This window comes from Cervus canadensis, chromosome 5 (genome assembly GCF_019320065.1).
Source record: "Cervus canadensis isolate Bull #8, Minnesota chromosome 5, ASM1932006v1, whole genome shotgun sequence".
Taxonomy (NCBI): Eukaryota; Metazoa; Chordata; class Mammalia; order Artiodactyla; family Cervidae; genus Cervus; species Cervus canadensis.
This window is the reverse complement of record NC_057390.1, coordinates 45,855,895-45,881,009: the sequence shown is the minus strand read 5'-3', so window position 1 is coordinate 45,881,009 and position 25,115 is coordinate 45,855,895. Positions and strand designations below refer to the sequence as shown.

The window sequence follows — 25,115 nt, the reverse complement described above, 5'->3', positions numbered from 1 at the left end:
GTATGATTTATTCTTGGAGTTGTTCATTCAATGGTTGATTTTTTTTTTCCCCAATAATTACAGTAACAATTTTTAGCTTATGTGTGTGCCAATTCGCTTCAATCGTGTCTGACTGTAGCCCACCAGGCTCCTCTGTCCATGGATTCTCCAGGCAAGAATACTACAGTGGGTTGCCATGCCCTCCTCCAGGGGATCTTCCAAACCCAGGGAATGAACCCACCTCCCTTATTCCTCCAGTCTTGGCAGGCATGTTGTTTACCACTTGTACTATCTGGTGAGCCCTTCTCAGCTTATACACTAAACAAATTCAAGTAGAGGGTGGGATTTGGTCCACAGGCTGAAGTTTGCTGATGCCTAATCTAAATGGTGGATCAATAACCTCAGATATGCAGATGACACCACCCTTATGGCAGAAAGTGAAGAGCAACTAAAAGGCCTCTTGATGAAAGTGAAAGAGGAGAGTGAAAAAGTTGGCTTAAAGCTCAACGTTCAGAAAACTAAGATCGTGCCATCTGGTTCCATCACTTCATGGCAAATAGATGGGGAAACAGTAGAAACAGTGTCAGACTTTATGTCTTTGGGTTCCAAAATCACTGCACATGGTGAATGCAGCCATGAAATTAAAAGACGCTTACTCCTTGGAAGGAAAGTTATGACCAACCTAGAGAGCATATTAAAAAGCAGAGACATTACATTGCCAACAAAGGTCCATCTAGTCAAGGCTATGGTTTTTCCAGTGGTCATGTATGGATGTGAGAGTTGGACTGTGAAGAAAGCTGAGCACTGAAAAATTGATGCTTTTGAATTGTGGTGTTGGAGAAGACTCTTGGACTGAAGCGTCCCTTGGACTGCAAGGAGATCCAACCAGTCCATCCTAAAGGAGATCAGTCTGAGGTGTTCATTGGAAGGACTGATGCTGAAGCTGAAACTCCAATACTTTGGCCACCTCATGTGAAGAGTTGACTCATTGGAAAAGTCCCTGATGCTGGGAGGGATTGGGGGCAGGAGGAGAAGGGGATGAGAGAGGATGAGATGGCTGGATGGCATCACCAACTCAATGGCCATGAGTTTGAGTAAACTCTGGGAGTTGGTGATGGACAGGGAGGACTGGCATGCTGCTATTCATAGGGTCACAAAGAGTCAGACATGACTGAGTAACTGAACTGAACTGAACTGAATCTAAAGTGTGAGTTGAAACTACCAAAAGAAGCAAGTCTCTAAGTTTCCCTTCCCTCCTGTCTTCTCTTTCTCTCTACACTCCTCCTTTTACCCATATAAAGTTCAAATGTTATCCTGTAACATTCATACTGTTCCTCTTAGTTTCTACCTTGGTAGTGGTTTAGTTGCTAAGTTGTATTTAACACTTGCTACTCCATGGACTGTAGCCTGCCAGGTTCCCCTATGTATGGGATTTTCCAGGCAAAAATACTGGAGTGGGCTGCCATTTCCTTCTGTTCTCAAACAAATACTTACATTTGCATTTGCATTCTAGAAACTGGCCCTTAACCACATGTTCACATTCCTGTAACTGAAGGATTAAGGAACATTCAGAGCTTTCTCTAGAGTAAGATTCTTAAGAAAAAGAGATAGCAGAGGCAATAGGACTTATGGGAGAATAAATGACTTCTAAAAGTCAGCTCTGTTGGGACTTACCTAGTGGTCCAGTGGTTAAGACTGCACTTCCAATAATGCAAAGGGCTTGGGTTCAATCCCAGACAAAGGAACTAAGGTCCCACTTGTCATGTGGCCAAAAAGTATAAATAAAGTAAAATAAAATTGGGTCTTAAAAATAAAATAAAATGTTTCTTTAAAAATGCAGCTCCATAAAGTATGTGCCCTCCCACATTTTTCTCTATCACTGTATTACTAAGTAAAAATCATTTCTTGCTAACTATAATACTTAGATTTGATTTTTAATTTTTCTTACCTATGCAGAATGTTAAGTGATTTTCTCTAAAGCCTAAAAATGTTCAGCCATCCCTACTTTTGGATGAAACAAATGGTCAGTACTGCCACTCACAATCAGGAAAAAGCCTTCCGTAGGTGTACTTACTGTCAGCTGATGTCCTCGTCCTTATATTTGCATAACATAAAGGTCATAGGCATCAGGGAAGAACACAGTGTCTGAAGTGAGACAGACTTGGTTCCAAACCTAGTTCTGCCACTAATTGTACGACTTACCATCTCCTTCTTCTTCTTCTTTTTTAAAAAATATTTATTTTTATTTATCTGGCTGTACCGGGTCTTAGTTGTGGCATGCAGAATTTTAATTCCCTGGCCAGGGATGGAACCTGGGTCCCCAGCATTGGGTGTGCAGCGTCTTAGCCACTGAAGCAACAGCGAAGTCCAGGACTTACCTTCTTGAAGCTTCAGTCCCATCCCCTGGAAGCTGGGAATAATAAAAGTCAATTGTTCTGATGTTTAAATGAGCTAACAAATATGAAGTCCTAGTTCACGTTAGTGTTCTTCATCCCTTCCATCTCTGGAGGCTCTCCTAATGCCCTGCTCGTCTACCAAACCCCCTTGTTTAGCAACCAGCAACGACCTTCTATTTTTTACCTGAAGGCAGAGCAAGCAATAAAAAAGCATTCAAAGTCAATCTCCTGCATTGAAGGGGTTTTTTTTTTTTCAAGCTGTCTCAGAATATTCAACTTGGATTCAATTACTTGCAGCAATAATTAATAGCACATTAGTCCATGAAGCCGGCTTTCTAGAAGTAATAAAGCCAAGCAGAACATGAGCTCACGGCTGCTCTTGGCTCTTAAAGTCTGCTGAAGAGAAGAGGAGCCTGCCAAGGAATGCTTGGGGGGAATTATCAGGGGTGATGGTTTGCCAAAGCAGAATTAGCCAGGCTCTGATGCGTGTGGTGGGCGCCGGGCAGATGGGGAGACGGCTGAGAGCGAGGAAGGAGTCAGCGAGTGGGTGGGGGCTACAGGGGATGCTTGGAAGAACCGCAGCAAATATGGGCTGGGGTCGTGATGGGGAGGGGAAGGGTGCCGAGCCCAGAACTGTGTACTTGAGTTACAGAGGGGCCTTGCTGTACAGCCCTGATTCAGTTGCTGAAGCGAGAAGAGCCTCACCATCAGGTGGTTCTGCCCTCTCACTGTACAGATGACAAAGGTGTGGCGCAGACGTGTCCAGACCTGTCCACGGTCTGTGAAGGAAGAGCCTCCTTGAATATGGCTCTTCCTAGGGTCATTCACGGCTTCCCTGGTGGCTCAGACATAGTCCTCTTGCAATGCAAGAGGCTCTGGTTTGATCCCTGGATTGGGATGATCCCCTGGAGAAGGGAATGGCTACCCACTCCAGTATTCTTGCCTGGGGAATAGCATGGATAGAGCAGCCCAGAGGACTATAGTCCATGGGGTCGCATAGAGTCAGATAAGACTGAGCAACCATTCATACATCATAAGGGTCATTCAAAGAAGGTAAGTCCAGTGTCTTGGCCTGGCCAAAGTAGAAACAGATGTCCAAAACTGCTCAGTTCATCTTGTAAATGTCCAAGGCAACATTACCTGCTTGTCCGTCACCCTTGGGCAGAGAGGGCCCCCCCCCAACATACCCACACTCACTCACTATTGCTTTCTTTTGGGTTGTGAGAGCTGAAGTCAACTGTTAGAGTTTTTTAAAAACAATTTGTTGCTATTGCAACAAATATTTACAGTATTTATTATAATGAAATAGTAATACTAATAATAAGTGTGTTAGTCATTCAGTCGTGTCCGACTCTTCTTGACCCCATGGATGGTAGCCTTCCAGGCTCCTCTGTCCATGGGATTCTCCAGGCAAGAATACTGGAGTGGATTGCCATTACCTTCTCCAGGGACTAATAATGAACCAGACACCAATTTGTGGAAATGATCCTTCCACAAAAAGGGTAAGAATTAAATACCTATGATTAGCCTGGGGGGATGGAGGGCCCTTAAAAACCCACCTCCTGATTGCCCATTGGAGAGTCTCCCAGTAAGAAGGACCCCTGCTCTGTTACCTGTGTATTCCGAGCCATGGCCACCCAGCCAAAGCTTTGCCTACCCATCTCCCACTCCTCCGCTGGCTAAACTCCATCCCCCACCCCCCACCTTTCTCCCCTCACCATGTATACCCTTCCACATAAGGAGGGAACCTGGCAATGGGAGAAGGTGGTTGCTTGGTTTTTCAGGGGAAAGAAGTGCCAATTACAGCCTTTATTAGGCTCACACCGCCGTCTCCCTGCCTCTCAACTGCTGCAGACCACACACACACTCAGTTTTCTTGCTCTGGGACCAGAGGCCTGTGTGGTCCTGCCGACTCACTTATAATAAATCTGTGAGCTTAATAAAAGGCATCACTTCTATCTTTTGATCTCTCTTGAGTTACTCATTAGCTCTGGGTAACACACTTCTTGACTGACAAGCCCTTCTCAGGGAAAATCCAAGCTTGGTGGTTCTTCAAACAAAAAGTGGCGTGGAGAGGTGGTGTGTGTGTATGTGTGTGTGTGCACGCCCATGTGTTCTTATGTTGGGGGTGACATACTGTGCGATTTGTAGGAAGGGAGATGGGGAGGGGATAGCTTGGGTATCCTAGGAAACATCTGGGACAAGGTCTCCAGAAGAGATGAATATCACCCAGGGCCAGTTCTGACGGCAGAAGGTTCTAGAACCCTCAGCCATTGAACTCTATAGGCCCCACCTGTTCCAGTCTTCCCTCCTGCCTTCCTTCAATCCTTTTGAGGATTCCGTTTCTCCATGGACCCTCTCTATTGACTCCCTGTCAGCACCAAGTATTAACTTTAATTTAATCTGAGTTTGTTTTCAATGTAGTAAGGCCACTTTCTTGTCTGTAAATTCATTGAGTAGATCAATACTCCTCTTTCTTTCCAATCTCCTGGCACATCCCAAAATCTGTCATACCAGCTACCATGTGTAGGCGTTGGCTACACTTCCTCTGGGCCAGGTTCTGGCTGAGCTCTGAACATGGATTTTCCCCATGTGTCTTCACCGCTGTCTGAAGTAGAGACAGCTCAGACCTGCATTAACAGTTGAGGAAAGTCAGGCCCAAAGGATGTAAGTGAGTTGCCTGAGGTCACACAGCTCATAGGTATGGATCTCACTCTGGGGCCATCTAAACCCACAGGCCCTGCCCCAACCTCCCCTCCCCACTCATGCTGAGCCTCCCTGGGCTGCTCAGCTGGGCCTGCATTTTACACCCCCTCCAGCACCCAAGTCAGAAGCTGAGGTAAAGTTCCCAGGGTTCCAGTCTCCCTGGGACTCACGTCATGCTCACTCCCTCTGTGGGACTTCACCTCGGGCCCTGGGAAACCACAGCCACTCAGGGGACGGAGGGGTAGACGCCAGACTCAATACCGACTCACTCACTGTGTGTTGGCGTTTCTCAGCTGAGAAAACAAAATAACCAGGCCCGCCATGTTTGGTCCTCTTTACCTCATAGACACAGTCTTCTCTCCAGCCACCCCCACATGAAACCACAAGCTCAGGGACCACAGGGCCTCAGAAGACAGAGAGGTGAACTGGCCTGGTGGAGGAGGGTGCGGGGGCCTACAGCCAAGGCAGGGTCAGGCCCCAGCCATGCCCCTCAGCACCTATTTGACCTTGACCATGTCTCTCAGCTTCTCTGCTCCGTCTCCTCACACGTAAAGGGAAATAATAATAATGACTACTTCTTTTTTAAAATCTTTTTTATAGTTAATTTATTTATTAATTTCTAGCTTTGATGGGTCTTCATTGCTGCACACGGACTGTCTCTAGTTGTGGCAAGTGGGGGCTGCTCTTCGGTGGGTTACTTGGGCTTCTCACTGTGGTGGCTTTTCTTGTTTCAGAGCACAGGCTCTAGGCACACAGGCTTCAGTAGCTTCAGCACAAGGGCCTAGTTGCCACACGGCACGTGAAATCTTCCTGAACCAGGGATCAAACCCATGTCCCCTGCAGTGGTGGGTGGATTCTTAACCACTGGACCACCAGAAAAGTCGTCTTTTTTTCTTTTTAGTAATTTTTTAAATTATTATATTTTTTACATTGGGCAGTTCAGGAAAGGAAGTAATTGCAATGATTCAAGCGCATAAATGATTCAAATTTTTAAAAAACCCTTTGTAATTACATCTAATCAATAGTAAAAATGTATGTAGACAACAACTCAGCTAACAAAATAAGTAGAGTAACTCTATACTGTAAATCTCAGCGATGAGAAATATGAATGATCAGTTACGTTGCTTTGCCACTGTGTTTTTTTTTTTAAGAAGCACGATTCACATTTGCTTCAATCACACACACATTCATTTCAAGTGTTAAATTAGACCACTGATGCCAACAGTTTAAACCTATGATCTTAAAATAAAATCTAATTTAATACAAAGAAATTTAAGAAGAAAATGTCAAGCCCCGGATCAGAAGTATTCCACACCAGATGTACCTCTCTGGTATATACAAAGGTTCAAGTAAGGTTGAGAAAAAAGACTTGATTATTTTTCCCAAGGAAGGCATGATCCAAGAAATAGGTGAACTACACATTCCATGGAAACCAGCCAGAAATCTATATATTGCCAATAAGGCACTCCTTGCCTTAATAAATAACCACATTTTAAAAACCTATATGCATGCACGCTAAGTCACTTCAGTTGTGTCTAACTCTTTGCAACCCTATGGACTGCAGCCCATCGGGCTCCTCAGTCCGTGAGATTCTCCAGGCAAGAATACTGGAGAGGGTTGTCATACCCTCCTCCAAAGGATCTTCCCAACTCAAGGATGGAACCCAAATCTCTTATGTCTCCTGCATTGGCAGGTTTGTTCTTTACCACTAGCACCACCTGGGAAGCCCCATCAAAAGAAACCTAGGTCATGTTATCAAAACAGAACATATAGAGTAATATTTGTGTCTAAAAGTGTGATTTGATTTTTGCCTTCTATAAATAATATTCTTTGAAATGCTTTAAGTTCTTTTCTGGTGTGATAAGCTACAGGCATACATGGGATGGTATACTGATTAACCTTCCTAAAGTATTTCTTGGAAGCAATCGGATGGAGTTAGATTATAGGAGAATCCAGTGTCCAGCTGGCTAGGCAGACTTCTCAATGGGATTCCACAAACTGGAATGCCTTCACCAAGCTGAGGGTCTCTCCCATGCTTGGGCCCACTGGGAGATCATTGACACTCAGAGGCTTGATGACTCCATTGGGGTCAATTATGAAGAGACCTCTTAGTGCAAGGACAGGACCTTCTAACAAATAGCACACCCAGGTCTCGGGAAGTTTGTTTAGTCATATCTGACAAGAGCATGATGTTCATGTGGCCCAAACCACAATTCTTCCTCAGTGTATTTATCTGGGCCAGGTGGCTGAAGTAGGAATCTACCTGACACTGCAATGATTCTACATTATGAAATTCATTGGCTTTGTCACTAAAAGCAGTAATTTCTATAGGACACACAAAGGTGAAATCCGAAGGATAGAAGAAGAGCACCAAATATTTCCCCTTAAAGTCATCAAGGCTTGGACTTCCCTGGTGGTCCAGTGGTTAGGAATCTGCCTGCAAATGCAAGGGACATGGGTTCAATCCCTGCTCTGGGAAGATTCCACTTGCTGCTGGTCAACTAAGCTCATGCACCGAAATGAACAGTAGGCCCTGCTGCTACAACTAGAGAAAGCACATGAGCAGCAATGAAGACCAAGCACAGCCAAAAACTGATTAATTAATTTATTAAAAAAATTTAAAGTCATCAAGGCTTAGTTCTTTGAATGCTCATTGATAACAGCTGCACCCCTACAGTAGGATGCATGCTGGGTGACAGCAGGAGCTTGGTATAAGGTCTGCAGAAGCAGAAATGCCCCAAAGAATGGCACCCACATGTCTGACAATAGAAACCCAGGGCTACCTTCCCGCATGGCGACCATCTTCAGTGTCAGAAATGCCTGTTTTATGTTAAGTGAGATAACCCATGTAGAAAAGCCTGGCAAAAGGGAAAGTCTTTTTTTCAAGGTGAGCTATTATTAGTGTCATGGGTTGAATTGAGGCCCCTCAAAGTTATGCTGGAGTCCTAACTCCCAATACCCATGAATGTGACATTATTTGGAAATAGGGTCTTTGTAGGTGTAATCAATCTAAGATAAGGGCATTTGGATGGACCCTAATTCAATAAGGCAGGTGTCCTTATGAGAAGGAGAAATTTGGACATGGAAGTGCACAGGATGGAGAACCCTGTGTGAAGACACAAACCTAGAGGGAAGGTGGCCATACAAAGACAGAGACAGTAATTGGAGTGATGTTGGCACAAGCCAATGAAACCCTGGAGCTACCAGAAGCTGGAAGAGGCAAGAAGGACTTTTGTCTTGAGGTTGAAGAAGAAGCATGGCCCTGCTAACATCTTGATTTCAAACTTCTAGCCTTTAGAATTATGAGAAGATAACTTTCTCTTATTTTAAGCTGCCCATTTTGCGACTTTTTTATAGAAGCCCTAAACGAAGCCCAGGCAGCTCAGTGGTAAAGAATCCACCTACCAATGCAGGAGACGTGGGTTCAATTCCTGGATCAGGAAGATCTTTCAGAGAAGGAAATGGCAACCCACTCCAGTATTCTTGCCTGGAAAATCCCATGGACAAAGGAGCCTGGCAGGCTACAATCCACAGGGTCACAAAAAGAGTCAGACATGACTTAGCGACTAAACAACAACAAAACTAATACAATTAGCATTTAAAAGATTGCTGGTCTAGGAGACCCAAGACTTTTTCCTAGTTTTGACTTTGCTTCTAAATAGTTTTGTAAACTTGGGCAAATTATAGAGGCATTGATTGTTAGACCTGAAAAAGACCTTAGGACCAGGGGAAGAAACCGAGGCCCACAAAGGGGAGGGACAGGCACATAACCCCAGAGAACCTCAGTGACTTCATCTGTCAACAAGAGATAATTATCCCCACCCGACTTGCTCTGCCCAGCTGTGGTTGACATGTCAATAAGATCACCTGGGTAGACCAGTTGCCACCACAATCTCAGCAACACACACACACACACACACACACACACACTACTGTCTGCCTTCAGAGGAGCACCTTGTCAGTTTCCCAGGATTCTGGTTGATTCGGAGAAAGGAGTCAAGCCAATGATGTGCTATTTGAAGCAGATGGAATCGATAAGGGTGTCTGGGCACCCATGTGACCATGAACCCAGTGGTTAGGTAAGGAGGGAGGAGCTGGGTAAATGTGAGTCAGTGTGTCCTTTGAGAGGCGGTGCAGACAGCATCTATTGACATCAGTGAAGGAGGGTTTGGTCTCTTAGGGAAGAAAGTGATGAATCAGGACACCTGGATTCTGCACCAGGTGTTGCTGCCTGACTCACTATGCATCCTTGGGCAAGTCTCTTACCCTCTCTGGGCCTTTCCATATCTGTCTATACAATATGAAGCTGGGACCTGCTCCCAGATCTCTGTGACTCCAGAATGTCTGATCTTAACCATCATCTTATACTTCCAAAAGAGATGAAAGCAACTGGTCAGTTCAGAGAGTACAGTGTCAGTAGGGCATTATGTACATATGCATACATTTATGTTCTAAAGTCACAGAGCGGACAGCATCAGAAGGTGATCTGGCTCAACCTGCCAGATGATAGCCCTCCTAAGTGGATGTTGGAATAGCTTCTAGATACTCCAGTGATGTTTTCCTTATTCCTCTTGAGCATACTCATTCTGATGGCATGAAAAACAGTCTTCCTTATATGAGGAAGTGATGAATATAAAGATTATGCTCAGTCACTCAGTCATGTCCGACTCCTTGCAACACCAGGCTCCTCTGTCCATGGAATTTCCCAGGCAGGATACTGGAGTAAGTTGTCATTTTCTCCTCCAGGGGATCTTCCTGACCCAGGGGTCAAACCCATTTCTTTTATGTTTCCTGTATTGGTAGGTGGATTCATTATCACTACTGCTACCTGGGAAGCCCAAATATAAAGATTAAGAGTTGACAAAACCAATTGGAAGTCAAGCTAGGTTCTGCCATGTTTTTTAGCCTGTATGACTTTGGGAAAATCACTTTGCCTTGGCTAAGACTGATGTGGAGACTTTGCAGAGTCACAATGAGGGTGAAGCAAGGGAAGATTGTGACAGCTCTCGGCAACCCTGGAACACGGCAAGTGCTCAAGAAATGGAGGCTTTCCCTCCCTTGTGTTCATCTAGAGTCAAACAGATTTACCTACTCTTTATACTTCTGAAAGTTCTTCAACTGTCTGAAAATGACTCTCAAGTGGTTCTGCAACCCTTAGCATTTTCACCTTTCTCTCCATCATCCTCCTCATCATTGCCATCAACACCATTATCTTTTATTATCATCATCACCAACAGCTTCCTCACCATCATCTTTAGTCATCAACTCTCTTTTTTTTTTTTTTATTGTACTATTTGGCTTGTAGGATCTTAGCTCCCCAAAGTGAAAGTGAAAGTCACTCAGTTGGGTCCAACTCTTTGCGATTCAATCTACTATACAGTCCACGGAACTCTCCAATCCAGAATACTGGAGTGGGTAGCCTTTCCCTTCTCCAAGGGATCTTCCCAACAGGGATCGAACCCAGATCTTCCACATTGCAGGCGAATTCTCTACCAGCTGAGCCACAGGAAAGCCCAAGAATACTGGAGTGGGTAGCCTATCCCTTCTCCAAGGGATCTTCCCAACCCGGGAATTAAACCAGGGTCTCCTACATTGCAGACGGATTCTTTACCAACTGAGCTATGAGGGAAGTCTAGCTCCCCAAACAGGGATTGAACCTGAGCCCTCAGCAGTGAAAGCTGGGAGTTCTCACCACCGGACTACCAGGGAATACCCCATCATTATCATCTTTTATCATTATCATCCTCATCATTGCATCACACACATGAGTTAATATTAGAATTTATCATGTATTCTTACAGGTGTGGCCAGTGGACCCTTCAACAATTGGTGAACTAAATATTTTTCTCGTTTTATAAATGATGAAACTGCATCTCAGAGAACTAAGCTGACTTTCTCAGACTGGCACAGATAGAGGCATCAAAGACAGAAGCCTAACCTAGGTTTCCTGATGCCAAATCTTAGGATGGTTCCTTTGATGACACTACTGTTTTGAGTTTTGAGGGGGGGGGTGTTGTTCTTTTTTTTTATTTTTTAATGTGGCTGCATCCAGCCTTAGTTGCAGTCCATGGCTCTTCATTGTGGTGCAGGCTTCTCTAGTTGTAGCATGCAGCCTCTCTAGTTTTGGCACCTGGGATCCAGAGAACAGACTTAGATGCCCGGCAGCCTATGGGATCTTAATTCCCCAGGCCAGGGGCCGAACCCATATCCACCGCATTGGAAGGTGGATTCTCAACCATTGGACCATTAGGGAAGTCCTGTCATTGCTGTTTTTAGCAAACATATCACCCAGACAGCTCAGGTCATACAAGGAACGAGATGGGAATCTCCATGTGTTTTCCAATGAGGTTTGATATTCTCCATTATGTTCTTGTGCAACTGACTTCTCAAACTTTAAGGGGAAATTTTGTGCTTGAGTGTGTGACTGTGTGTGTGTGTGTGAGAGAGAGAGAGAGAGGATGTAGGTATCCCTGGAAACCTCTGGAGCTCTGCTCCTGCCAAGCAGACTTGGGATTCAGCCCACACCTGTGAGATTTGGATGCCTTTTGTCCCCTGAGAGTCTCACTCCGCCTGGCTAATCCAGGCAGAGCTTCCTGCTGCCTCCTTTCAGGACGCAGTTCAGACCAGAATATTAATGGAGATTACAGCAGGGAGAAGAAGCGATCTGAGCAAGGGAGGGGGCTGCCGGGCAGGAAGCTTGGCATCCTGGTGGGATCTTTCCATACATGATCTGGAACCACTTATTTGGAAGCAGTATGTGATGCAGGGGGGCCCTTCCCTGGGGTGTCTAGAGCTAGTCTATATCCTCTCCCCAGGTTGTTCCTAGGACAAATCTTCTCATACCTTTTTTAGGTAATTGACAGGCACATATCTTTTTCCCCCCATGCATATCAAACTCTGCTTACTACAGAGTGACCCTACAGCCCAGTTTGACTGAGACAGTCAGGTTTACATCTACTATCCTGACATTTTACTATCTGTCACCATCAAAAGTGAAAGTGAAAGTCGCTTAGTTCATGTCTGACTTTTTGTGACCCCATGGACTGTACAGTCCATGAAATTCTCTAGGCCAGAATACTAGAGTGGGTAGCCATTCCCTTCTCCAGGGGATCTCCCCAACCCAAGGATCGAACCCAGATCTCCCGCATTGCAGGTGGATTCTTAACCAGCTGCGCCATCAGGGAAGCCCTGGTCACCATCAAAAGTGTCCCTATTTGGATTTTCTTCCAAGAATAAGCATCAAAGAAGACAGGGAACAAGGGCCACCACATGTGTGGGTTGCCATGTAGATCACTGGGAAGAGCATTAGACTTGGAAGCAAAGGAGGGTCAGACCACTTTCTACCTAAGTAAGACTCAGAAGTGTCATCTGTAAAATGGGCATGATCATACCCACTTCCCAGGGTTTTTGACGGTGAATGGCCTTAGTGGGCTCTGTTCTCTGCAGTCATCACCTTGAACGATCTGTTTTACCTTCATTTTTCAGTTACAATTGAGCCTGTTTTTCTTCAGGATTTTTGAACGTCTGGTCACATGAAATCAGTGGGGACTTTGAGTCAGCCAGGGTCAGGGCCTGGTCACCTATAGGATCTGCTCAGAGCTGTAAATGATCCCTGGAAAAAAAATCCAACCCATGTTTCAGTGCTGTGCCAGCTGGGACAGCCACACCCTAGGAACTGCTAATTTGGTGGATGGATTTGGAAAATCTGGAAAATGAGAAAAATCATTTACTTGTTGGAAGTTTAGAATATGAGAGGCAATAAGCAGAAAGTGGTATGAGGAGGTGGATTAACTACACTGAAGGACCGAACGTCTGTCGGGGAGGAAGATACTGGAGTCAACCCTGTGAAGTCATTCCCCTGGAGAGCCTGGCTTAGAAGGTTCTCTCCAGCCTGCTTCCTGAGCGCAGCACTGCTCCCCAAGCCCTACAGTACGGAGTTCCAAAGGGGCCCCCAGGTGCCACTCTACTGCTCCCTTCCACTGCTGGTGGTTGACAGGGACACCCGTCAGTCACGATCTGGCCTGCCAACTATGCTGCATCTTTTCTGACCCCACAGCAGCTGAGCACCTAAGGCCATGACTACAGACACACCTCTGAGACCACCACAATAAAACAGATATTGTAATCAAGCAAGTCCCGCGGATTTTTTGGTTTCCCAGTGCATTTCAAAGTTATACTGGGTTTCTGCTTCCCTGGTGGCTCAGATGTAAAGAATCTGCCTGTAATGCAGGAGACACAGGTTGGATCCCTGTGTCGGGAAGATCCCCTGGAGAAGGGAATAGCTCCAGTATTCTTGCCTAGAGAATTCCATGGACAGAGGAGCCTGGTGGGCCACAGTCCATGGGGTCGCAAAGAGGACACTACCGAGTGACTAACACACTTGCCCTGTTCTTCAGTGGTAAAGAATCCACCGGTCAATGCAGGAGACAAGGCTTCAATCCCTGATCCAGGGAGACCCCACATGCCTCGGAGCAGCCAAGCCCGTGTGCCACAACTACTGAGCCTGCGCTCTAGAGCCCAGGAACCGCAACTACTGAGCCCACGTGCCTTGGAGCCCATGCTCTGCAACGAGAGAAGCCACCACAATGAGAAGCCCTAGCACTGCAGGGCTAGCGGAGTAGCCTCCACTCGCTGAAACTAGAGAAAAGCCCACGCAGCAGTGAAGACTCAGCACAGCCAAAAATAAAGTTATTTTTTTTGAAGTTCTGTTAGTAGACTCTTGTATGATGAGTACAAAAGCATTATGTCTAAAAACTAAGGTACATACCTTAATTGAAAAAATCTTTATTGCTAAAAAATGTTAACCATCATCTGAGCCTTCAGCAAATCACAATTTTTTTGCTGGTGGAGGGTCTTATCTTGATGTTGGTGGCTGCTGACTGATCAGGATGGTGGTTGCTGAAGGCCGGGGTGGCTGCGACATCTTCTTAAAATAAGACAATAATGAATTTGCCACATCAATTGACTTTTATTTTCATGAATGATTTCTCTGTAGCATGCATTGCTTTCCAATAGTGTTTAACCCACAGGAGAACTTCTCTCAAAGTTGAAGTCAGTCCTCGCAAACTCTGCCACTTTTTCATCAATAGGTAAATGTAATATTCCAAATCCTTTGTTATCATTTCAGCAGTCTTCACAGCATCTTCATTGGGAGTAGATTCCATCTCAAGAAACCATTTTCTTTTTTCATTTCTTAGAAGCAGTTCCTCATCTGTTCAAGTGTTATTATGAGATTGCAGTAATTTAGTCACATCTTCAGTTTCCACTTCTAATTCTCTTACTATTTCCATCATAGCTGCAATTACTTCCTCTACTGAAGTCTTGAATCCCTCAAAGTCATCCGTAAGGATTAGAATCAACTTCTTCTAAACTCCTATTCGTGTTGATATTTTGACCTCTTCCCACGAGTTACAAATGTTCTTAATAGAGTCAAGAACAGTTCATCCTTTCCAGTAGGCTTTTTTTTTACTCTTAAACATATTAATATATATTCAATTCTTGCATAATAAGATAAAGGTTAAAATATTCATGATAAGAGAAAAAACACCAAGATGTATTTTCCTCTATCAAAATGCCAAAAATAAACAACTTCAAATGGAGAATAAATTTTATAATATCTACCAAAATAACCAGTACATAGGCTCCTTAACCCCTCAACTCTGGTTTTAAGAACTTATTCCACATGAATAAAATAATATGTAGTGCTATTGTTGTTTAGTTGCTAACTCATGTCCCCATGGATTTTTGACCCCATGGATTGTAGCCCACCAGGCTCCTCTGTCTGTGGGAATTCCCAGGCAAGAATACTGGAGTGGGTTGCCATTACCTTCTTCAGGTCCAGTAGGTTTTCCAATGATTCTGCCCAGATCCATCACTATCTCTGGCATCCACAGCATTATGAAATGTATTTCCTAACTAATAAGACTCAGAAGTAGAAATAACTCCTTGCAGAATGGATGTTGTATTAGCAGGTAGAAAAACAAAATTTATCTCATTATGCATTTCCATAAGAGCTCTTGGCTGATCAGGTGCATTGTCAATGAGCCGGAATATTTTGAAAGGAATCTTTTTTCTTTTTTTTCTGAGCAGTAGATCTCAACAGTGGGCTTAAAATATTCAATAAACCATGTTTCAAACAGATGTACTGAGTTTTGTTCTATTTAGGTTTTGTTCTATTTATAAAGCACAAACGGAGCAGATTTAGCATAATTATTAAGGGCCCTAGGATTTTGGGAAATCAATAAATGAGCATTAGCCTCAAGTCACCAACTGCATTATTCCCTAATAAGAGAGTCAGCCCCTTTGAAGCATTGAAGCCAGGCATAGACTCTCTGGCTCATTGACTGCTCTCTAGCTATGACAGTCCTAGATGGCATCTTCTTCCAACAGAAGGCTGTTTCATCTACACAGAATATCTGTTGTTTGGCATAGCCACCTTCATTAATGATCTGAGTTAGATCTTATGGATAACTTGCTGCAGCTTCTATATCAGCACTGGTTGCTTCACTTTGTACTTTTACATTACAGAGATGTCATCTCTCCTTAAACCTCATGGACCAACCTCTGCTAGTTTCACACTTTTCTTTTGCAGCTTTCTCACCACTCTCAGCCTTCAGAGAACTGAAGAGCAATAGGGCCTTGCTCTGGATTTGGCCTTGACTTAAGGGAATGTTAGAGCTGGTTTGATCTTCTATCCAGACCACTAAAACTTCTTCCACATCAGCAATAAGGCTGTTTTACTTTCTTATCATTTGTGTGTTCACTGGAGCAATGCTTTTCATTTCCTTCAATAGCTTTTCCTTTGGCCCACGAGGCCTAGCTTTTGGACTATCATGGCTTTCAACATACCTTCCTCACTAAGCTTAGTCATTGCTAGCTTTTGCTTTGAAGTGAGAGGTGTATGACTCTTCCTTTCACTTGAAAACTTAAAGGCCTTTAAAGGGTTATGAATTGGCCTAATTTAAATACTGTTGTGTCTCAGGGAACAGAAAGGCCCAGAGAGAGGGAGAGAAAGGGACAATGACTGGCCAATGGAACAGTCAGAACACACACACACACACACAAAACATCCATCCATTAAGTTCACTTCTTATATGGGCGTGGTTCATGGCTTCAAAACAATTACAATAGTCATATCAAAGATCAATATCACAGATCACCCTCACAAGTGTAATAACAATGAAAAAGTTTGAAAGTGAAAGTGTTAATTGCCCAGTCTTGTCCAATTCTTTGCAACGCCATGGACTGCGCCAGCCCCAGGCTCCTCTCTGTCCATGATATTCTCCAGGCAAGAATACTGGAGTGGGTAGCCATTCCCTTTCCAGGAGATCTTCTAAACCCAGGGATTGAATCCAGGTCTCTCACATTGCAGGCAGATTCTTTACTATCTGAGCCACCAGGGAAACCCTAAAAAAGTGTTAGAAATACTGGGAGAATTACCAAAACATGATAAATATCCAAAGTGACAAAATGCTATTATAAAAATGATGCCGATAGACTTGCTCAACACAGGATCACCACAAACCTTCCATTAAAAAAAAAAAAATGATATCTACAAAGTGCAATAAAACAAGGTACCCCTGTACTCAGAGCCACAGGTGTTTCCAAATGCAGAAGGTATTGCCAGGCCTTGTTTAGGCTGTTTTCTCTTCTGAACAAGTCCTGGTTTTCCCCACCATGTGAATGCAGTCCCCTTTTTAAAAAAAATATTTTTTTGATTTGTTTGGCTGTGCTGGGTCTTACTTGGTGGCACATGGGATCTATAGTCATGGCCTGTGAATTCATAGTTACAGCATGTGAGATCTAGTTCCCTGATTAGGGATTGAACCCAGGTCCCCTGCATTGGGAACTCGGAATCTTAGCCACTGAACCACCAGGGAAGTCACTGCAGCTACCCTTCAACACCAAAAATAAAGATTATTGATCCTCAAACCTTTTCTTGACTCCAACTCTCCAGGCCATGTGAATCATTCCTCCCCTGCTACTTCACCATGAGTTTACTTTTCTTTGCAAACATGGCAATACTTTAGGGGTGTTAGGTAGTTAGTATAGGAAAAGGAATCCAAATTGGCAGCAGCTAAAAGACAAAGAATGAGATAAAGCATGAGAAAAGGGAACAAAGGAAAAATCCGTGGACCTGAGTGGGAACCTCAGGTGAAACAAACATGCACCCTTCCTGATTGATAATGGGGGCTAGCCCTGATTAGCATAGGGCAAGCTGGGGTGGGGGGAGGAGACAAAAAGTATAAAAAGAAGGAGACAAGATGAGTTGAGGCCTCTCCTCCAGGGTCAGCCTGCCCTCATGCCTTGGGGGTATACTATCCTCTATTTACCAAATAAAACTCTGAGCTGTAACTGAGCTGTAACATTGATCTGTCATTTCAAATCTTTGCTGCAGTGAGACTGAACTGAGGAAGCTGTACACTCTTCCAACAGAGGAAACTGTCTCTGTGTGTGTCCCCTCCATCCTGTGAGCTCTGGGAGGGGAGGTGCTGTCCCCAAGCAGCTTTGCATTTTCAGTGACTCACCCAGTGGGAGTCAAGTTAACCCCTTTAAGACTCTTCTCAGGACACAAGGTACTTTGACTCTCCTATTAGTTAAGGTTCTGCAGAGAAACAGAGCAAATATATTCATTATGTATAGAGATGTAAAGCTTCCCTTGTGGCTCATCAATAGTCTGCCTGCAATGCAGGAGATGCGGGTTCAATCTCAGAGTCAGGAAGATACCCTGGAGAAGAAAATGGCAACCCACTCCAGTATTCTTGCCTGGGAAATCCCATGGACAGAGGAACCTGGCAGGTTACAGTCCATGGGCTTGTAAGAAAAGTTGGACATGACCTAGCAACCAAACAACAACTGAATATAAAGATGAGGGTGACACATGACCCAGAGAAGTTGACACATGAAATGAACCATCACAACTCCCCTGCAAAGCTGGATATTGTTCAAAGGTAATCAGCATCCATTCCCTCCCACTTCTAGCCTCTTAAGTACACTGCAGACTCAAACCCGAGAGCTGTGTTTCCCAGACTCCTGTGCCAGCAAGGATATTATTAAGGTTCAGGTTCTGCCAATGGATCAAACTGCAAGAGATTTGGAAGCAAGGCAGAGACATCCTCCCTCCAACACCAGGGACAGAAGAATAAACTTCTGCAGATGTGAGTTTTACAGTGGCTGCTAGATTCCCATCCTCTTATGTCAGCTGTCCTGGCAGCACTGTAAGCAGATACAGGTGAGGGCCCCTGTGAAAGAGAACCAGACATGGCTTTCTTGACAGAAGAAAAGGCATTTTTGGCTTAAGGCATTTCATGATCTAATCCTGGCCTCTCACTGTTTCCATTGTTTCCCCATCTAGTTGCCATGAAGTGATGGGACTGGATGCCATGATCTTAGTTTTCCAAATGTTGAGTTTTAAGCCGACTTTTTCACTCTCCTCTTTCACTTTCATCAAGATGCTCTTTAGTTGTTATTTGCTTTCTGTCAAGAGAGTGGTATCATCTGCATATCTGAGGTTATTGATATTTCTCCCTGCAATCTTGATTCCAGCTTGTGCTTCATCCAGCCCAGCATTTCTCAAGATGTACTCTGCATATAAGTTAAATAAGCAGGGTGACAATATACAGCCTTGGTGTACTTCTTTCCCAATTTGGAACCAGTCTGTTGTTCCATGTCCAGTTCTAACTGTTTCTTCTCCACAATGGCAACAATGGAAAGAGTGAGAGAGAGACTTTATTTTGGGGGGCTCCAAAATCACTTCAGATAGTGACTGCAGCCATGAAATTAAAAGATGCTTGCTCCTTGGAAGAAAAGCTATGACCAACCTAGACAGTATATTATAAAGCAGAGACATTGCTTTGGCAACAAAGGTCCGTCTAGTCAAGGCTATGGTTTTTACAGTAGTCATGTATGGATGTGAGAGTTGGACTATAAAGAAAGCTGAGCACCAAAGAATTGATGCTTTTGAACTGTGGTGTTGGAGCAGACTCTTGAGAGTCCCTTGGACTGCAAGGAGATCCAACCAGTCCATCCTAAAGGAAATCAGTCCTGAATATTATTTAGAAGGATTGATGCTGAAGCCTGAAACTCCAATTCTTCGGCCACATGGTGTGAAGAATTCACTCATAGGAAAAGACTCTGATGCTGGGAAAGATTGAAGGCAGGAGGAGAAGGGGACAGCAGAGGATGAGGTGGTTGAATGGCATCACCGACTCAATGGACATGAGTTTGAGTAAGCTCTGGGAGTTGGTGATGGACAGGGAAGCCTGGTATGCTGCATTCATGGGGTCACAAAGAGTCAGACATGACTGAGCAACTGAACTGAACTGAACTGAATCCTGGCCTTAATGCTTGTCCTTGAACAAGTGATTAACAATTTTAAGGGAACAAAAGAATGCAGGAGCAAAGGAAAAGCAGTCAAGAAACAATAGTTGAGTGATAAAACAGAGTCCTAGTTCCTCTTGAAGGAACATACATCACAGCCTGATACTTACCTTTGAGTTCTGCAGGAACTCAATGGAGGATGGAATGATGATGTTGACCTTTTTTGATACTCATGACTTCAGTCAACTACAGCTTGAACTCTGTCAATCTTTGTCCCAATTCTATGCTGAAATCTCCTCTGCTCAAGCCCCTTCATGAATATGCAGATACCCTTAGCTTAAAACTTCCCCAATTTAGATGTTCTGGGAGACACTGCTTTGGGAAAGATCCCACAGCAAGTAAGCTCTCCTTACTTGCTGCGAATAATAAATCCTTCCTTCTCCCCATCTTTGGCTTGGTTGTGTCTTGGCCTGACGCCTACAAAGAGGTGAACCCAGTTTTCAGGTGGTAGTGGTAAAGAACCCACCTGCCAAAGCAGGAGACAGAGGAAACACAGGTTCAATCCCTGAGTCAGGAAGATCCCCTGGAGAAGGAAATGGCAACCCACTCCAATATTCTTGCCTGAAGAATTCCATGGACAGAGGAGCCTGACAGTCTACTGTCCATGGGGTCACATAGAGTGGGACATGACTGAGCAACCAACACTAATAGCAAATCAATATAGAAAATTGTATAGAAAATCGATCTAGAAAATTGGTTCATTAACTTAGCTTAATGAAATTTGCTCCTGAAAATGCTCTTGAGGTGTATTAATGTTGGTATGATTCTATTTTTTAAATTTTGTATATCTAGATCCAGAGTCCAAATAACTTCAGGTCAATACAATGATATTTCATCTGGGGTTCAGTGCAAAATGGAAAATAAAAACACTTTAGAGAATTCAAGAAAGATTGGTTTATTGCAGAGAAAGAGGTACTTGAAGTGAGGAGTAAAGCCTGGGGCCAGCATCTATGTTTTGGTCGGGCTGCCTCTGCAGGTCACAATCCAGAGGTCAGAAAGATACAGGGACCTTCTGCTGTCACCTGAAAACTGGGCTCATCTCTATGTAGGTGTCAGGCCAAGACATAATCAAGCCAAAGATCAGGAGAAGAAAGGATTCATCACTCACAGCAAGTAAGGAGAACTTGCTGTGGGATCTTTCCCAAAGCAGTGTCTCCCAGAACATCTAAATTGGGGAAGTTTTAAGCTAAGGGTACGTGCATATTCATGAAGGGGCTTGAGCAGAAGAGAATTTAGCACAGAATTGAGGCAAAGGTTGCCAGAGTCCAAACTGTAGCTGACTGAAGTCACGAGGATCAGAAAAGATCAACATCATCATTCCATTCTCCACCTGGGTGGAGTTTCCCTGGAGAGCTCAAAGATAAGTGTCAGATTGTAATGTATGTCCCTTGAGGAGGAACTAGGACTCTTTTATCACTGAACTATTGTTTCTTCAAGGCTTTTCCTTTGTTCCTGCATTGTCTCTCTTCCCCTAAGATCCCTAATTACTGAGACCTGTTCAAGGGCAAACACTGTGGCCAGGCTTAGGTCACAAAATGCGTTAAGCCAAAAATGGCTTCTCCTGTGTCAAGGAGAAGGAGGTGACAGAGGGTGAGATGGTTTGGATGGCATCACTGACTCAATCGACATGAGTTTCAGCAAATTTGGGGAAATAGTGAAGGACAGAGAAGCCTGGCATGCTGCAGTCCATGGGGTCACACAGAGTCGGACACGACTTAGCGACTGAACAACAAATGTCAAGAAAGCCATGCTTTTGACTTCCCTGGTGGTCCAGTGGTTAAGAGTCTGCCTGCCAATGCAGGGGACATGGATTCAATCCCTGGTGCAGGAAGATCCCACATGCCACAGGGCAACTAAGCTTATGCGCCAGGACTACTGAGTCCTTGCACCCTAGAGCCCGTGCTCCGCAGTAGGAAGCCTGTGCACCACAACTAGAGAAAACCTGCACACAGCGACAAAGACCCAGCACGGTCAAAAATAAGTAAATAAATAAATAAAAATTAAAGAAAGTGCTCCTGGTTCTCTTTCTCTAGGGACTCCCTACCCTATCTGCTTACAACACAGGTATATGGTTTTCCTTCTTATTTCCGTTTTTATTTTATTGAAAAAAATTAATCAGGATCATGTTTTTTTTCTGTTTATACTATATAATTTAACAATGAAAGATGACTTGCTTATCAATCAGGAATTAACTTTTGTCAAATTGAATCATACTAACCAAATCTTCTAATATTATCATCTTTGTTTTGTGATTTTATTTTTACCAAATCTAATTTTCCTAGTGAGAGTCTAAATCTTTCAATTTTGCCAGGAAAGTTTAATTCTCCTGTCAGTTTTTAATCCATAACAAATTTCATCATATATGGCTTTATCTGTTTACAGTTTAAGCACATGTTGAACATTCTTACATAGACTAATTTTTCTTGGATTAAATTTTTGCAGTTCTGATGTTTACCCACAACATGTGTGTGACTTTATGATATAATAAGCAACATAAGCAATAAGAATAAAATATATTTAGTCATCGTACCCTTGTAATTTCCTAAGTTATTAGGGTGATTAAGAGAGTCTTTTGTTTTAATACTTGGGTTTTGTCCTCAGTTCCTAAAATAGCTTCAGAGAGCTAAAGATAAATAGATGTCTTTTATTTGTGATAACAACCGCCCTTCAACCACACCTGAGTTTATGTTAATAAGATAATTTTTAGAAAGCCCCTAGATAACCGCAGATGGGGGCTGGTTGCCAGAGGAGCCAATCGAGTGATTACAGGGTTGCAAGTTCAGCCTCTCCTCCTATCTCTGAGAGAGGAAAGAAGCCAGTTGTTGAATTAATCATCAGTGGCCAGTGATTTAAGCAACCATGCCTACATAATAAAGCCTTTATAGAGATGTCCCTGATGGTCTAATGGTTAAGAGTCTGCCTACCGGTGCCGGGGACATGGGTTTGATTCCTGATCCAGGAAGATTCCACATGCCACAAGTAAGCCTGCGTGCCACAGCTAGTGAGCCTGCTCCCTAGAGCCTGTGCCCTACAATAAGGGAAGACACAGCCTCAGCCCTGCAACTAGAGAGTAGCCCCCACTTGTTGCAACTAGAGAAAGCCTACATGCAACAATGAACACCCAGCACAGCCAAAAATAAATAATTAATTTTTTTTTAATCCTCTATAAAAACTCCAAAAGATAGAGTTTGGCAAACTTCTGGGTTGGTGAACAAGAAACATCCATGTGACACAAGAGGGGTGAACCTTGACTCCATGGGGACAGATGCCCCTGTGCTTAGAATCCTTCTGGACCTTGTCTTGCAAGTTATGGGAGACATGGGGACCCACCATTGTGACTAGTGTTCGAAGTTGGAAGGAGGCAGGCTTGTGGGACTGAGCCCTTAACCTGGGGAGTCTGCACTAATTCTGTTGCAGGAAGGGGGACCCCTTCCAGGGCCCGAAACTGGGCTCTTGTCTAACACTCGGAAATGAATTGTCCGAGGAGACATGCTGACAAAGCAAGAGATTTTATTAGGAAAGGGCACCCGGGTGGAGAGCAGTAGGTAAGGGAACCCAGGAGAACTGCTCTGCCACGTGGCTCGCAGTCTTGGGTTTTATGGTGATGTGATTAGTTTCCGGGTGGTCTTTGGCCAATCATTCTAATTTAGAGTCTTTCCTGGTAGCGCACGCATCGCTCAGCCAAGATGGATACTAGCGAGAGGGATTCTGGGAAGTGGACGGACACGTGGTGTCTCGTTTTGACCTTTCCCGAATTCTTCCGGCTGGTGGTGGCTTATTAGTTCCATATTCCTTATCAGGATCTCCTGCCATAAAACAACTCATGCAAATGGTTACTATGGTGCCTGGCCAGGGTGGGCGGTTTCAATCAGTGTGCTTCCCCTAACAATTCCAGTTAGCATCAATATTAAATTGAACTGTAGAACACCGAGTTGTAGGTGTTGCAGATCCTTATTCTGTAGGGGTTACAGAATTGCTTGGTGGAAAATCCACTTATGTGGTGCCCAGAAATGAAGCATTCTGTGAAGTGTGTTGCAGTAGAAGAAAACAGAGTTGTTTTTTTTTTTTCCAGTGTCATGGTTCAGTTTTTCGAGTTCACTGTTTTGGGGCTTGCCAGGTGGCGCTAGTGGTAAAGAATCCACCTACCGATGCAGGAAACTAAGGTTCGATCCCTGAGTCAGGAATAGCCCCTGGAGGAGGAAATGGCAACCCACTCCAGTATTCTTGCACGGAGAATCCTATGGACAGAGGAGCCTGATGGGCTACAGTCTATGGGGTCGCACAGAGTCGGACACAGCTGAGCACACATGTGTTCTGTTTCAGTCAATGTCAGATTTATTTCTTGGTTATAACTTGTACAGGTCAATTCTACCAGTAATCAATTCAATAAGTGAATTAATTGTACACAGATCAACTTTTTGCATGGTTTCTTAATTGAAGCAAAGTACATCAGAACAAAAATGTAGAGGATGCATGGGCATAGTCAGCTCATAGTATTCCTATCTTCAAAAAAATTCCTGCTTGTCTGATTTCCTTAACTATATAACATACTTGTCCTGAGGATTAAGTTAAACAATAGGTCAACTGCTTAGCACTATATCTGGAGCATTAAGCGCTCAATAATAATCAATCACTGTTGTACTAACTCTAAGCGTTTGTGAGTTAAAAATAAACTTGGAATCCTGTGAGAAGAATGCTATTATAATCATCCCCATTTTACCATGAGGGAGGATAATGGAGAGGTGGTTGGGTCACATGACTCTAGAACATGAGACCAGGTCTCCTGACACTGGTTATCAAATCCTTTCTCCCGCCCTACACAGTTCTGCAGGGGAAGGAATGGTTCTGTCCCAAGAGGAGGCAGACAGGCCTGTGTTGTGCCAAGCAGACACAATGGTGGTATACATGTCAGATCATTGCGGGAATTCAAACTGAACACTAACAAGGACTTCCTTGGTGGCTCAGATGGTAAAGTATCTGCCTGCAATGCAGGAGACCCAGGTTCAATCCCTGGGTGGGGAAGATCCCCTGGAGAAGGAAATGGCAACCCACTTCAGTATTCTTGCCTGGAGAGTCCCATGGACAGAGGAGCCTGGCAGGTTACAGTCCATGGGGTCCCAAAGAGTTGGACATGACTAAATGACTTTGGATAATGCAGGATAATCTCTCTATTTTAGGGCTTCCCTGGGGGCTCAGATGGTGAAGAATCTGCCTGCAACGTGGGAGACCTGGGTTCGATCCCTGAGTTGGGAAGATCCCCTGGAGGAGGGCATGGCAACCCATTCCAGCATTCTTGCCTGGAGAATCCCCATGGGCAGAGAAGCCTAGTGGGCTACAGCCCATGGGGTTGCAAAGAGCCGGCCGTGACTGAGTGACTAAGCACAGCACAATCCCCCTATTTTAAGGTCAGTCGACGAGCAGCCTTAATTCTATCTGTGCCTTAATTCTGTTTGGTCATCTAACCTAACATATTCACAGGTTCTGGGGAATTAGCACATGGACGTCTTTGGGACCCAATATTCTGCCCACCCAGCTTCCCTTGTAGCTCAGTCAGTAAAGAATCTGCCTGCAGTGCAGGAGACCCCCAGGTTTGATCCCTGAGTTGGGAAGATCCCCTGGAGAAGGAAATGGCAACCCACTCCAGTATCCTTGCCT

General features: G+C 44.2%; 1 non-coding gene and 1 pseudogene across 1 annotated transcript; one reads left to right on the top strand and one right to left on the bottom strand.

Moving 5' to 3' along the window:
• Positions 1–4,836: 4,836 nt before the first annotated feature.
• Positions 4,837–7,874, bottom strand: LOC122442479 (annotated as a pseudogene).
• A 16,536-nt stretch (positions 7,875–24,410) lies between these two features.
• On the top strand, positions 24,411–24,482 carry TRNAC-GCA. Its single transcript has one exon. It is a non-coding gene; the product is annotated as a tRNA-Cys (tRNA).
• Positions 24,483–25,115: the final 633 nt, after the last annotated feature.